The 13,332-nt window shown below is 39.2% G+C and overlaps 1 pseudogene; it reads right to left on the bottom strand.

Moving 5' to 3' along the window:
- LOC145535758 (BAG family molecular chaperone regulator 4 pseudogene) overlaps positions 1-12,981 on the bottom strand; it is a 33,670-nt pseudogene extending 20,689 nt beyond the window's left edge.
- Positions 12,982-13,332: the final 351 nt, after the last annotated feature.

The raw sequence follows: 13,332 nt of genomic DNA, 5'->3' as shown, positions 1-13,332 counted from the left end.
AATGTGAGATTAAAAAAAAACACACACACAAAGCAGATAAATACAAGGAAAACTAGAAGAGGATATTATCAGGAAATAGAACAGAGGATATTTGTGTGGTCAGGCCCCTCAAGATGAGTGTTGTCTTGCTCTCTGTCCACCACCGCCCCCTGCCCGAATAGTGCCTGCTTCACCTGTCTAAACTGCAAAGTTCTGACCTTCTTACATATTTGCCCCAGGCCCCAGCTGGAGATTGTTCTCATCAAAGGGGCGGTGAGGGGCGTGCCCTCTACTGGTTTCCCTGGTAACTAATGAGCCCATCTGAGGTCAATTCCCTTATAACTGGTAATCTCCTCTCCCCCACCCCTCGGAGCAAACACTGCCACCATGTTCTGCCTGGCTGTCCTGTCTCCTGCGCTCGCTGGGGTGTCACTCCAGGACCTTGCTTCAGACAGGTAAGCTCCCCCATCCATTAAGCCAGTGATGTCTCTGTCGCTGACTTCGGGCCCTTTCTTTGCTCTGGAAGCTGGGCAAGCACAGCTTCAAAGAAGATTATAAACAAAGAACATAATGGAAATAGAGCAGAAAGTTTGAAAACAAGCCCTTATACTCACTGCAAGTGAGACATGAGTCACTCCAACTTTGCTGGGAGTCAACTCAGCATTGTGCAGCCAAGCCTAGAGAATATTTATATGCTTGCAGACAGTAATTCTTTTTCAATAATTCTAATGAGATAATCCAAAAGAAATGGTCAAAGACTTATGTACTAGGAGGTATATAGCAATTTTAGTTACAATAGAAAAGATTTAAAACATGGGTGAAATATCTAGTAGTAGAGAAATGGCTAATATATGGCAATTCATCCACTTTATAGAATATTAAGCAGCAGTTTATAATCATTTTCAAAAATATTTAAGGATATGGGTTATATAGAAAGCAAGTAAAAGCTCCTATACAGAATTGTGCCTGTATATATCTATATCTATGTATTTATATCTGTATCTTTGTATATTTATATACTTCAAAATATTAACAGTGGTTATCACCAATTAGTGCCATTACAGATGATGTTATTTTTCTTCTTTGTACTTTCCTAGATTTTCCACATTTTGTAAACAAAGTTACAGATTTTCTGTAATTGCTACGGTATGAATGATGTGTCCCTCTAAAATTCGTATGTTGAAATTCTAACCCCCAAAGTGATGGTGTTAGAAGTTGGGGCCATTTGGGAGGTGGTCAAGTCCCAAGGGTGGAGCCCTTGAGAATGGGATCAATGCTTTATATAATAAAAGAAGTTTCAGAGCTCTCCCTGCCACTTCCACCAGGGGAGGATCCAGTGACAAGTCTGCAGCCTGGAAGAGGGTCTTCACCTGACCACTGGGCACCTTGATCTCAGACTTTCAGCCTCCAGCACAGTGAGTAACGAATTTCTGTTGTTCCGAGTTGACCCAGAATGTGGTATTTTGTTATAGCCCTGAGTAGAATAAAACAGTAATGAACAAGCACTGCTTTTATTTATCAGGGAAAAAAACACACAAAATTACACTTTGAAAGGAGAAAGCAATTAGCAGAGTCAAAGACAGAGTGAAGTCTGGTTACATAAAACTGGAAGATGTGTGTTAGATTTGGCAATTAGGTCATTATGCATCTTAGGGAAAAGTTTCAGTAGAGGAATGTGGAAGGTGGAGTTCAGAGCTCAAGGGGTAAAACTGAGGTGAAAAGCTTTTTTAAAAAAAGCCAGTTTTTCTGTGATTTCAAAAGAGCTGAAAATGGAGGAACAGAAGTTTGATGAGAGTTGACTAGGACGCAGGTGTGAGGGCCTTTTAAAATGAAAAGGTCTTCAGGTGTTTATAGGCTGAGGGGAGGATCTGGTAAAGAGGCCGAGGAAGAGATGACTGACAGGGCAAGGACGGGGCGGATACAGAGGGAGATTGAGGTGGGCCACTGGCATGGGTTGGCCTTGAACCAGTAAGGGACGTCACCGACTTCCAGAGTGAAGGAAAGAAAGTAAAAAGCAATGAATATAGATATGTTTACAGAGAAATTGAGTGAGACCTCCCTGATGACCTCAATTTTTCCACTGATGTAAAGGCAAGGTCACCTGCTGGGAATGAAATCAGCAGTTGTTTGGAGGAAGGACTTAGGGTAAGTTTGGGGACGTTTGCTGATGGGAATCGAAAAGAGAGCTGACCAAGACTGAGTAAAGTGACTGGAAGGTACCCTGGGAAGCCACCCCCTTTGCAGACAGTAAAAGTGTATGGAGCCATCATGTGTGAAAATTTAAAAATTGAACAGAGGGAAGCTACCAGATGGGAATAAGTTGATGAGGAAGATAGAAATCAGGAAGTTGTGTTCAAGTGGAGCAGTTACTAAGCCCTGACAAGATTGAGGGTGTGGGTTTTTGAATAAGGAGCTAAAGGCATTGCAAGGCCTTTAAGTTGGATGATCTATGTCCACGAATGTTAAAATCTCCTAGAATTTTGTGAGGAGAGGAAGACTGTGAGTTGGACCTTTGGTGAGCAAATGGATAACCAGTTGGCAAGTGGATTGGCCACAAATTAGAATGGCTCGAGGATGGAATACGAATCGTAGTGAATCTCTAAAGAGAATGCAGTTTTCAGGGAGCTCAGCTCAGTGCTCTCTCATGACCTAGATGGGTAGGATTGCAGTGGATGGGGGGAGTGTGGACAGAGGTCCAAGAAGGAGGGATATGTGTATAGCTGCACAGCAGAAACTAACACAACATTGTGAAGCATTATACTCCAGTAAAGTTTAAAAAAACCAACAACATAGAATGCGATTTTACAATGGGAAAATCGTGTTCAGAAGCAACATTGACAATCTGTTGAAATGCCAGCTCACCTCTTGGATTCACCGCTCATGGGGTGAGAGACCTGGCAGCCTCTAGTAAAATGAACTAAACGGGAGAAAGTAAGGTGCTTGGGAAGGGGCGAGATATAGTTAAGGCAAAAAGAGAGAGAGCTTGTTTCCCCCAAATTTAAGATGGATAGGAGTTTGATAACAATAGAATGAAGTTTTCAAAAGGACCCACGGTTGAATGGGGTCAGTAGTTACAGGAATCAGGAAAAGAAAACAGGCAATGGCAAGAAGGTAAAGATATAAGAGAAAACAAAAGAGGCTTATTGTTCAGAAGTTAACCAAGGAGTATATAGGGGCAAATAACTGGCCTTAGATGCTCTGAATTTGTACCAAGTTGTTTGGGGGCCAGAACTAGGTGACTCCCAGGTGATATCTGCCTCAGTGAGATGGCGAGTAAAACCACATATGCGTATATTAAAAAACTATGATAAACATGGGGGGAAGAAAGTGTTTCTCTTCATTTTAAAAAAGGCTCCATGTGTGTGTTCATGCTCAGTTGCATCTGACTCTTTGCAACCCCATGGACTGTAGCCCACCAGGCTCCTCTGTCCATGGAATTTTCCAGGCAAGAAAACAGGAGTGGGTTACCATTTCTTCCTCCAGGGGATCTTCAACCCAGGAATCACACCCGTGTCTTCTGCATGGCAGGTGGCTTCTTTACCACTGAGCCACCTGGGAAACCCAAAAAGAATTCTGGTATAGTCTAATACTAGATTTCTGCTTACTACAAGCTACAGAATCATTTTATATTTATTTTAGAAACCGCAAATGTATGTTCAGGACTAATACTGAGGTCATATTTGTTAAATATGTAGTCAAGGAAAATACTCATGATTTTTGAAGAGCTGAATTTATGTGGTGGTTTTATTTCCTAATGGAGTAAAATAAATACCTGTTTGTTTTTCCCAAGATATTTAACTTAGGAAGAAATAGTCCATCTTATAAACAGGTTTTTATGCCCAATAGCTGTACCCTTCTGTTTGGAAAGTGCCTGCCTCACTTTTCCAGGCTCCCTTGCAGCTGTGACCTGGACATGTGACCTGGGCCTGGTCTATGAGCTGTGTACACACCAGACTTCAAATCACTAGCTAGAGAAGCTGAGACTAAGGTTATTTCTCTCTGGCAGTAATAGGGGAATGCAGCATTATGAGTCTGTTGGCAAGAGTTCAGTGTTGACTGTGCAAACTATAGGGTCTGGTATACAGCATGACTCAAACAGTGTTCTCCTGGTACTAGTTCCATAGTGTGATGTTGGCTTCATTTCAACTCATGTGGCCCTCCATTCTCCTTGCCTTTTCCTGAGCCTATTACTCAAATCCTCCCAGTGATTTTCAGTTCAGTTCAGTCGCTCAGTCGTGTCCAACTCTTTGCGACCCCATGAATCGCAGCATGCCAGGCCTCCCTGTCCGTCACCAACTCCCGGAGTCTACCCAAACCCATGCCCATTGAGTCGGTGATGCCATCCAGCCATCTCATCCTCTGTCGTCCCCTTCTCCTCCTGCCCCCAATCCTTCCCAGCATTAGGGTCTTTTCCAATGAGTCAACTCTTCGCATGAGGTGGCCAAAGTATTGAAGTTTCAGCTTCAACATCAGTCCTTCCAATGAACACCCAGGACTGATCTCCTTTAGGATGGACTGGTTGGATCTCCTTGCAGTCCAAGGGACTCTCAAGAGTCTTCTCCAACACCAAAGTTCAAAAGCATTAATTCTTTGGCGCTCAGCTTTCTTCACCGTCCAACTCTCACATCCATACATGACTAGTGGAAAAACCATAGCCTTGACTAGACGGACCTTTGTTGTCAAAGTAATGTCTCTGCTTTTAAATATGCTATCTAGGTTGGTCTTAACTTTCCTTCCAAGGAGTAAGCATCTTTTAATTTCATGGCTGCAATCACCATCTGCAGTGATTTTGGAACCCAAAAAAATAAAGTCTGACACTGTTTCCACTGTTTCCCCATCTATTTCCCATGAAGTGATAGGACCAGATGCCATGATCTTCGTTTTCTGAATGTTGAGCTTTAAGCCGACTTTTTCACTCTCCTCTTTCACTTTCATCAAGAGGCTCTTTAGTTCCTCTTCACTTTCTGCCATAAGGGTGGTGTCATCTGCATATCTGAGGTTATTGATATTTCTCCCGGCAATCTTGATTCCAGCTTGTGCTTCTTTCAGCCCAGCGTTTCTCGTGATGTACTCTGCATATAAGTTAAATAAGCAGGGTGACAATATACAGCCTTGACGTACTCCTTTTCCTATTTGGAACCAGTCTGTTGTTCCATGTCCAGTTCTAACTGTTGCTTTATGGCCTACTAAATGGTCTTTCAATAAATTCCTTCCTTCTTAAATCTGCTAGTATTGGCTTCTGGTACTTTGAACTGTAAACCCTGGTTGAAGCTTAAATTCCTACCACCAATTCTGAGTATTCTGAATGCAAGCTTACCCTGTCACCCAGCAATTCCACTCCTAGGTATAAGTTAAACAGAAATGCATGCATACATTTATTGTACTGGAATGTTTATAGTGTCATTATAATAAAAGATAAAAACTGAAAGCAATGCAAAAACATCAACATTTAAATTTTTGTATTTTATACATGGGTATAGTTGATTTACAGTCTTGTGTTTCAAGTGTATAGCAAAGTGATTCTGTTATACATAATCTCTTTTTTTTAAGATTCTTTTCCCATATAGATTATTACAGAGTATTTAGTAGACTTCCCTATGCTACACAGTAGGTCCTTGTTGATTATTTTATGTATAGTAGTGTGTATATGTTAATTCCAGACTCCTGATTTATCCCTCCCCCCGACCCTTTCCCTTTGATAACCACAAATTTGTTTTCAAAGTCTGTGAGTCTGTTTCTGTTTGGTAAATGAGTTCATTTGTATCATCTTTTTAGATTCCACATATAAGTGATATCACATGGTATTTGTCTTTCTCTGGCTGAGTTACATCACTCAGCATTATAATGTGTAGGTCCATCCACGTTGCTGCAAATGTATTTCTTTCTTTTTAATGTTTTTCAGTCGCTAAGTCATATCCAACTCTTTGTGAATCCATGAAATGGAGCATGCCAGGCTCCTCTGTCCTCCACTATCTCCTTGAATTTGCTCAAATTCATGTCCATCGAGTCGGTGATGCTATCTAACCATCTCATCCTCTGCTGCCGCCACCTCCTTTTGCCTTCAATCTTTGTCAGCATCAGGGTCTTTTCCAGTGAGTCAGTTCTTCTCATCAGCTGCCCAAAGTATTAAAACTTCAGCATCAGTCCTTCCAGTGAATATTCAGGACTGATTTCCTTTAGGATTGACTGGTTTGATCTCCTTGCAGTCCAAGGGACTCTCAAGAGTCTTCTCCAGCACACAGTTCAAAAGCAACAATTCTTTGGCGCTCAGCCTTCTTCCTGATCCAGCTCTCTCGTCTGCACATGACTTCTGGAAAAACCACAGCTTTGATTATACAGATCTTTGTTGGCAAAGAGATCTCTACTTTTGAATATGATGTCTAGGTTTGTCATAGCTTTTCTTTCAAGGAGCAAGTGTCTTTTAATGTCATGGCTGCAGTCACTGTCTACAGTGATTGTGAAGCCCAAGAAAAGAAAATCTGTCACTGCTTCCACTTTTCCCCTTCTGTTTGTCATGAAATGACAGGACCCGATGCCATGATCTTAGTTTTTTGAATGTTGAGTTTCAAGCCAGCTTTTTCACTCTCCTCTTTCACCCTCATCAAGAGGCTCTTTAGTACCTCCACTTTCTGACGTTAGAGTGATATCATCTGCATATCTGAGATTGTTGATATTTCTCCCAGCAGTCTTGATTCCAGCTTGTGCTTCATCCAGCCTGGCATTTCACATGATGTGTTCTGCATAGAAGTTAAATAAACATGGTGACAGTATACAGCCTTGTCATACTCCTTTCTCAATTTTGAACCAGTCAGTTGTTCTGTGTCCAGTTCTAACTGTTGCTTCTTGACCTGCGTACAGGTTTCTCAGGAGACAGGTAAGATGGTCTGGTCCTCCCATCTCTTCAAGAATTTTCCACAATTTGTTGTGATCCACACAGTTAAAAGCTTTAGCATAGTCAATGAAGCAGAAGTAGATGTTTTTCTTGAATTCCCTTGCTTTCTCCATTATCTCCACATATGTTGGCAGTTTGATCTCTGATCCCTCTGCCTCTTCAAAACCCAGCTTATACATCTGGAAATTCTCAGTTCGTGTACTGCTGAGCCTAGCTTGAAGAATTTTGAGCATAAACTTGCTAGCATGTGAAATGAGTGCAATTGCAGAGTAGTTTGAATATTCTTTGGCATTGCCTTTTTGGGGGATTGGAATGAAAACTGACCTTTCCCAATCCTATGGCCACTGCAGGATTTTCCGAATTTGCTGGCATATTGAGTGCAGCACTTTCACAGCATCATCTTTTGGAATTTTAAATATCTCAGTTGGAATTCTATCACCTCCACTAGCTTTGTTCATAGTAATGCTTCCCTAAGGCCCATTTGACTTCACACTCCAGTATGTCTGACTCTAAGTGAGTGACCACACCATCATGGTTATCCAGGTCATTAAGACCTTTTTTGTATAGTTCTTCAGTGTATTCTTGCTACCTCTTCTTAATTTCTTCTGCTTCTGTTAGGTCCTTACCGTTTTTGTTCTATATCATGCCCATCCTTTCTTGGGTAACTCAATGAAGATATGAGCCATGCTGTTCAAGGCCACCCAAGACAGATGAAGAACTATGGATGGAAGTTCGAAACATTGTGTAGGAGGCAGTGACCAAAACCATCCCAAAGAAAAAGAAATACAAGAAGGCAAAGTGGTTGTCTGAGGAGGCTTTACAAATAGCTGAGGAAAGAAGAGAAGTAAAAGGCAAGGGAGAATGGGAAAGATATACCCAACTAAATGCAGGGTTCCAGAGACTATCAGAGAGATGAGAAGGCCTTCTTAAATGAACAATACAAAGAAATAGAGGAAAACAATAGAATGGGAAAGACTAGTGATCTTCTTTATGCCTGAGTAATATTACATTATATATATGTACCACATATTCTTTATTATTCCTCTGTTGATGTACATTTAGGTTGCTTCCATATCTTGACTATCGTAAATAGTTCTGCTATGAACATCGGGTTGCACGTATCTTTTCAAAGTATGCTTTTTTCCAGATATATGCCTAGGAGTGGGATTGCTAGATCATATGGTAACTCTGTTTTTAGTTTTTCAGGATCCTCCATAGTATTGTCCATAGTGACTATACCAATTAACATTCTCACCAATAGTGTAAGAGGCTTCTCTTTCCTCTATACCCTCTCCAGCATTTATTGGTTGTAGATTTTTTGATGATGGCCATTCTGACTGGTGTAAGGTGATAACCTCATTGTAGTTTTTATTTCCATTTCTTTAATGATTAGCGATGTTGAGAATCTTTTCATGTCCTTTTTGGCCACATGTATGTCTTATTTGGAGAAATGTCTATTTAGATCTTCCCATGTTTTGATAGGATTGTTTGTGTTTTTGATATTGAACTTCATGAGCTGTTTGTATATTTTGGAAATTAATCTCTTGTCTGTCATTTTGTTTGCAAATATTCTCCCCCATCCTGTGGGTTGTCTTTTCGTTGGTTTCCTTTGCTGTGTAAAAGCTTTTAATTTGAACTAGATCCCATTTGTTTATTTTTGTTTTATTTTCATTACTCTAGGAAGTGGATCAAAAAAGATTGCTGCAACTTATGTCAAAGAGTATTCTGCCGATGTTTTCCTCTAGGAGTTTTAGAATATCAGGTCCTCTATTTAGATCTTTAATCCATTTTCTAGTTTATTTTTCTGTACGGTGTTGGAGAATGTTCTAGTTTCGTTCTTTTACATGGAGCTATCCAGTTTTCCCAGCAACACTTATTGAAGAGACTGTCTTTTCTCCAGTGTATCTTCTTGCCTCCTTTGTCATCAATTAATTGACCATAGGTGTGTGGGCTTTCTGTCCTTTTCCATTTATCTGTAAGTCTGTGTTTGTAAATCAATATTTGTTCATTATGTAAAATGAATAATTCCTGGCAAATTCTTACAACTCTACAACAATGACATTGAAGAACTACAACTGTTTCAACCATATGGATGAGTATCAAGCCAAGTGTTGATCAAAAGACAGCAAAAATTACATACCTATTCTATTTATGTAAAATTAAAAAACATGTAAGATTATATTAGAAATCAGGATGCTGTTACCTTTGGAGAGGGAATAGTAATAGCACAAAGATTGGGCTTCTAGGTTTCTGGTCATGTATTGTTTGACCTATGTCAGGATCATGTGAATTTGTTTCTTTTTTGATAATTTGGACAGTACTCTTAAGATCGGTGAACTTTTCTGTTTGTGGTTGTCTATGGAAGTGCACATGGAACAAATAAAACTGAGGCTGCAAGAGAACACATAACTGCCCAAGATAATCTAAATGTTCAGTTAACCAGGCCACCTGACTCCAGTTTCAAGCTCTTAGAATTCCCACAACTATCCTGTGAGGAAGGCATTACCAACATCGTTCAGTGAAGAATCTGAGGTTCAGAGAATTAGGTGCCTTGCCCAATCTCAAAGCTAGTTGGTAAGTGATGGAGCCATGATCTGTATAAACCCAGTTTCTATGTGCTTTTATTTGGCCATGTGGCATGTGGGATCCTAGTTCCCCAATCAGAGATGGAACCCACGCCCCCTGCATTGGAAGTGCCAAGTCTTAACCACTGGACTGCCAGGGGTGTCCCTCTATGTGATTTTAGTTCACCACATAATTCTCCTGAAAATGGGAAAAATAGATGATACTGGTGTCATACAAATAGCACATATAGAAACTATACTGCTGATCTGGAATGATGTCCATGTTATACTTAAATGAAATCAAACCAACAGGGTACAGAGTCTTGTGTATGGTATGCTGCAATTTGTGCCAAAATTGAAAATCTTTGTATGTGCATTTGTGTATTTGCTCTCCTAAATATCTCTGGAAGGATCCCCAAGAAAGTGGTAACACTAAATTGCCTCTGGGAAGGTGAGCAAGGTGGCTGAGAGACAGAAACAGAAGAGAGAATTTTACTGTCGACCCTTTAAATCATTTCAATTTTGAAACATGGGAATATACTATGTATTAAAACATCATTTAAAAATCTCAATTCTGCCTGCAACCAAAGTTAAAGCTCCCCAGGGTAATGAATGAACAGTGCTTAGAGATCAGAACTCAGGATTTTCCGGTACTCGGTTTACATCTTCATTTTGGGTGAACACTTATTTTCCTTGTATCTCAGGTTCTTAATCTTATAATGAAGTGAGATTGTGTGTTAGCTCCTTCTTGGCACTTTTGAAAGGTCAATGGCATAAAAGCTACAGTTTTTTTATGGTTAAAAGCGCTTCTCCCACATGACATCTCACCAGAACATGATCCTCTGCTTTCTCTCTCTTCCCTAAGTGAACACACCCACCGATGGCCCTGTCTAATCCCTCCTCATTCCAGATCTCCCAAACACATTATCCACAACGTGAAGAGCTCCTGCCACTTTCAAAGTGTGTTGCTCTGGGCCTAAAATTTTGAGTGTGTGATAAAATTTTAAAACATTCAGAGACTGGCCAGTAGGGCCTTAATATGTTTATAATGAAAGAGAGTAAGTTACGTGAAGTAACTTATGCCTTTTGTAGGAGAAATGTCTTAACAGAATTCTAAATATAATGAATGAATAGATGGAGTAAAATAAAACACTCTGCCCATAAACAGTCAGTATTTGGAAGGACTCTTGGCTTTATTTTGCTGTGACATTTGGTCTTCAGTGCTATCAGAGTCAGAGGGATAGTGTCTCTCTCTCTCTCTTTTTTTTTTTCCTGTTTTATTTATTTTTATTTTTTTAAATTAGTTTATTTATCTATTTTTTAACTTTACAATATTGTATTTGTTTTGCCATACCTAGAACAGTATTATGGATAGTGTCTCTTTTTGTAATATTTATTTATATTTAGTTGGTTGTGGCATGCGGGATCTAGTTCCCCAGTCAGGGATGGAGCCTGGGCCCCCTACATTGGGATCATGAAGTCTTAGCCACTGTACGTACAGGGAAGTCCCTGGAGGGTTAATGGCTTGATAATCTATTTTGTTATGGAACTCAAGGAACAGCCTGTACTTTGGAAAGGTCAGTATGCATTATTTTTATTTTTCAGACATCAGTTAATATAACCATATGTATGGAGGCATATAATTAGCACCATTTACAAATTAATCATCCTTATTGAGCATTTGGGCATTAATTGGTTTTTCAGAGAACTCTATGTCCTAATTGCATCAGGACTCCGAAGAACAAAGAGAAATTTTCCACCTTGTAGGTCTGTTCATAGCTCTCTTTTTCCATTCAACAATGCTGCAAGTAATCACCCAGGTTTTACATAATTGAATACAGCATACATACATAAACATGTTTGGAGAGAAACCAGTACACTCATCAATAAAACGTGCATGAAGATATTTTTTAAATGATGTTGAATGGGAACTGAAATGCTTCAAGGACATCAGAAACAGTTGGCAAGCCTGTTTGAATTGATGAAGCTTTTTGTGGGAAAGTACGTGTGAAGATGGAATAGTCATACTGGCAGAGGTTTAAAAACTACCTTATCATTTTGAGTATTGATTTGACAGTTTTTAGTACGGCTCAAAGATAGCACTGGAAATTTCAATTCTTTGTTAATATTTTGTACATTGTCAGCAATTAACTTCTTTTTCTTTAAGTGGTCTTAAAGTTTTGCTCATTCTTTTAAAAATTTTTACTGAGGTATAAAATATTACAGTAAAGCACACAAATCTCAAATTTTCAGCTCCATGAACTTTTGCTCTGACACACTACACATACACACATACACTAGGATAACCACCACTCAGATCAAGATAGAGAACATTTCCAATACCTCGAAAGGTTCCCTCATGACCTTGTCATTCATAGCATATTCCCACAGGGAACCACTCCTCTCACTTTATCACTGTACATTTTGTTTGCCCGTTATTGAAACTTAGACAAATGGAATCTACTCTTTTGTGTCTGACTTTTTGTTTTCATCATTATGTCTGTGACACAAATGCATGTTGTTTTAAGTATAGCAGTAGTTCATTCTTTTGTTGCAGAGTAGTATTCCACTGAATGAATATACCATAGTTTGTTTATTCATTTTACTGTCGATGGGTATTTGAGTTTGTGGTTTGTGAACAAAGCTGCTAAGAACAGTTGCATACCTGACTTTCACCTTCAGTTTCTTGGGAATAAATCTAAATGTACAATTGCTAAGTCATAGGGTCAACATTATGTCTAGCTATAGTAGATATTGACAAATATTTTTCCAAAGTGGTTGTACCAATTTGCATTCCTGGAAGCAGTGTTTGAGAGTTCCAGTTGTTCCATAATTTGGTCAATACTGGGTGTTGTCAGTTTCTTTAATTTTCAATAGGTGTTTAGTTGGATCTCACTGAGGCTTTAATTTGCATTTCCCAGAGGAGTAAAAATGTTGCGAATTTTTACATACGCTTATTGTCCATTTGGGTATCCCCCTTTCTGAACAAATAATTCACATCTGTTACCTGTTTTCTGACTTGCTGCATTTTTAATGTTTTTTAAATTGCATTTATAATCCAGTGGACTTCCCTCAAAAGTATAGCGGTCAATTGGAAAACAAATTTGACATACATTTTCTTTATGACATATTTACTGTACTACATCAGGTTTTTTAAATAAAATATTTGTGTGTATATATGTGAGGTAACATGAAAGAGTATGTGTATCACTACAAAGTAATTGATCAAAGAACTTGCATTATCAGTTACAATCATTTGTTCTTTTAAACTAAAAGCCTGCTCTACCATTATAAAAATGAGCCGTATGCGGTGACAAAATTAAGTGCTGGTGAGGATGTGAAACATTAGGAACTCTCATAAATTCCTGGTGGGATGACAAAATGGTATGGCTACTTTGGAAGACAGTTTGGGAGATTCTTACAAAACTAAATATACTCTTACCATCACAATACAGCAGCCATGCTCCTTGGTATTTATCCAGAGGAGCTGAAAACTTACCTCCACACCAAAACCTGCACACGGATATTTATAGCAGCTTTATTCATAATTGCCAAAACTTGGAAGCAACCAAGATCTTCCTTAGTAGGTGAATGGATAAATAAACTGTGGTCCATCCAGACCACAGTCCATTAAGTCTTACTCAGCACTAAAAAGAAATGAGCTATCAAACCATGAGAAAACAAGGGAACATCTTAAATCCATATTATTAAGTGAAAGAAACAAATAAAAAAGGGGCTTCATACTATATGATTCCAACTATGTGACATTCTGGGGAAAAAAAAAAAAAAACTACGGAGACAATAAACAGATTAGCAGTTGCCAGGAGTAAGGAGATGGTATGGGAGAGATGAATAGAGAACAGTGGCTTTTTAGCACGGTCAAAATTTTCTGTATGA

Source organism: Giraffa tippelskirchi, chromosome X (genome assembly GCF_054371585.1).
Source record: "Giraffa tippelskirchi isolate mGirTip1 chromosome X, T2T-mGirTip1v1.2.pri, whole genome shotgun sequence".
In the NCBI taxonomy this organism is placed as follows: Eukaryota; Metazoa; Chordata; class Mammalia; order Artiodactyla; family Giraffidae; genus Giraffa; species Giraffa tippelskirchi.
This window is presented reverse-complemented; position numbering and strand designations above follow the sequence as displayed.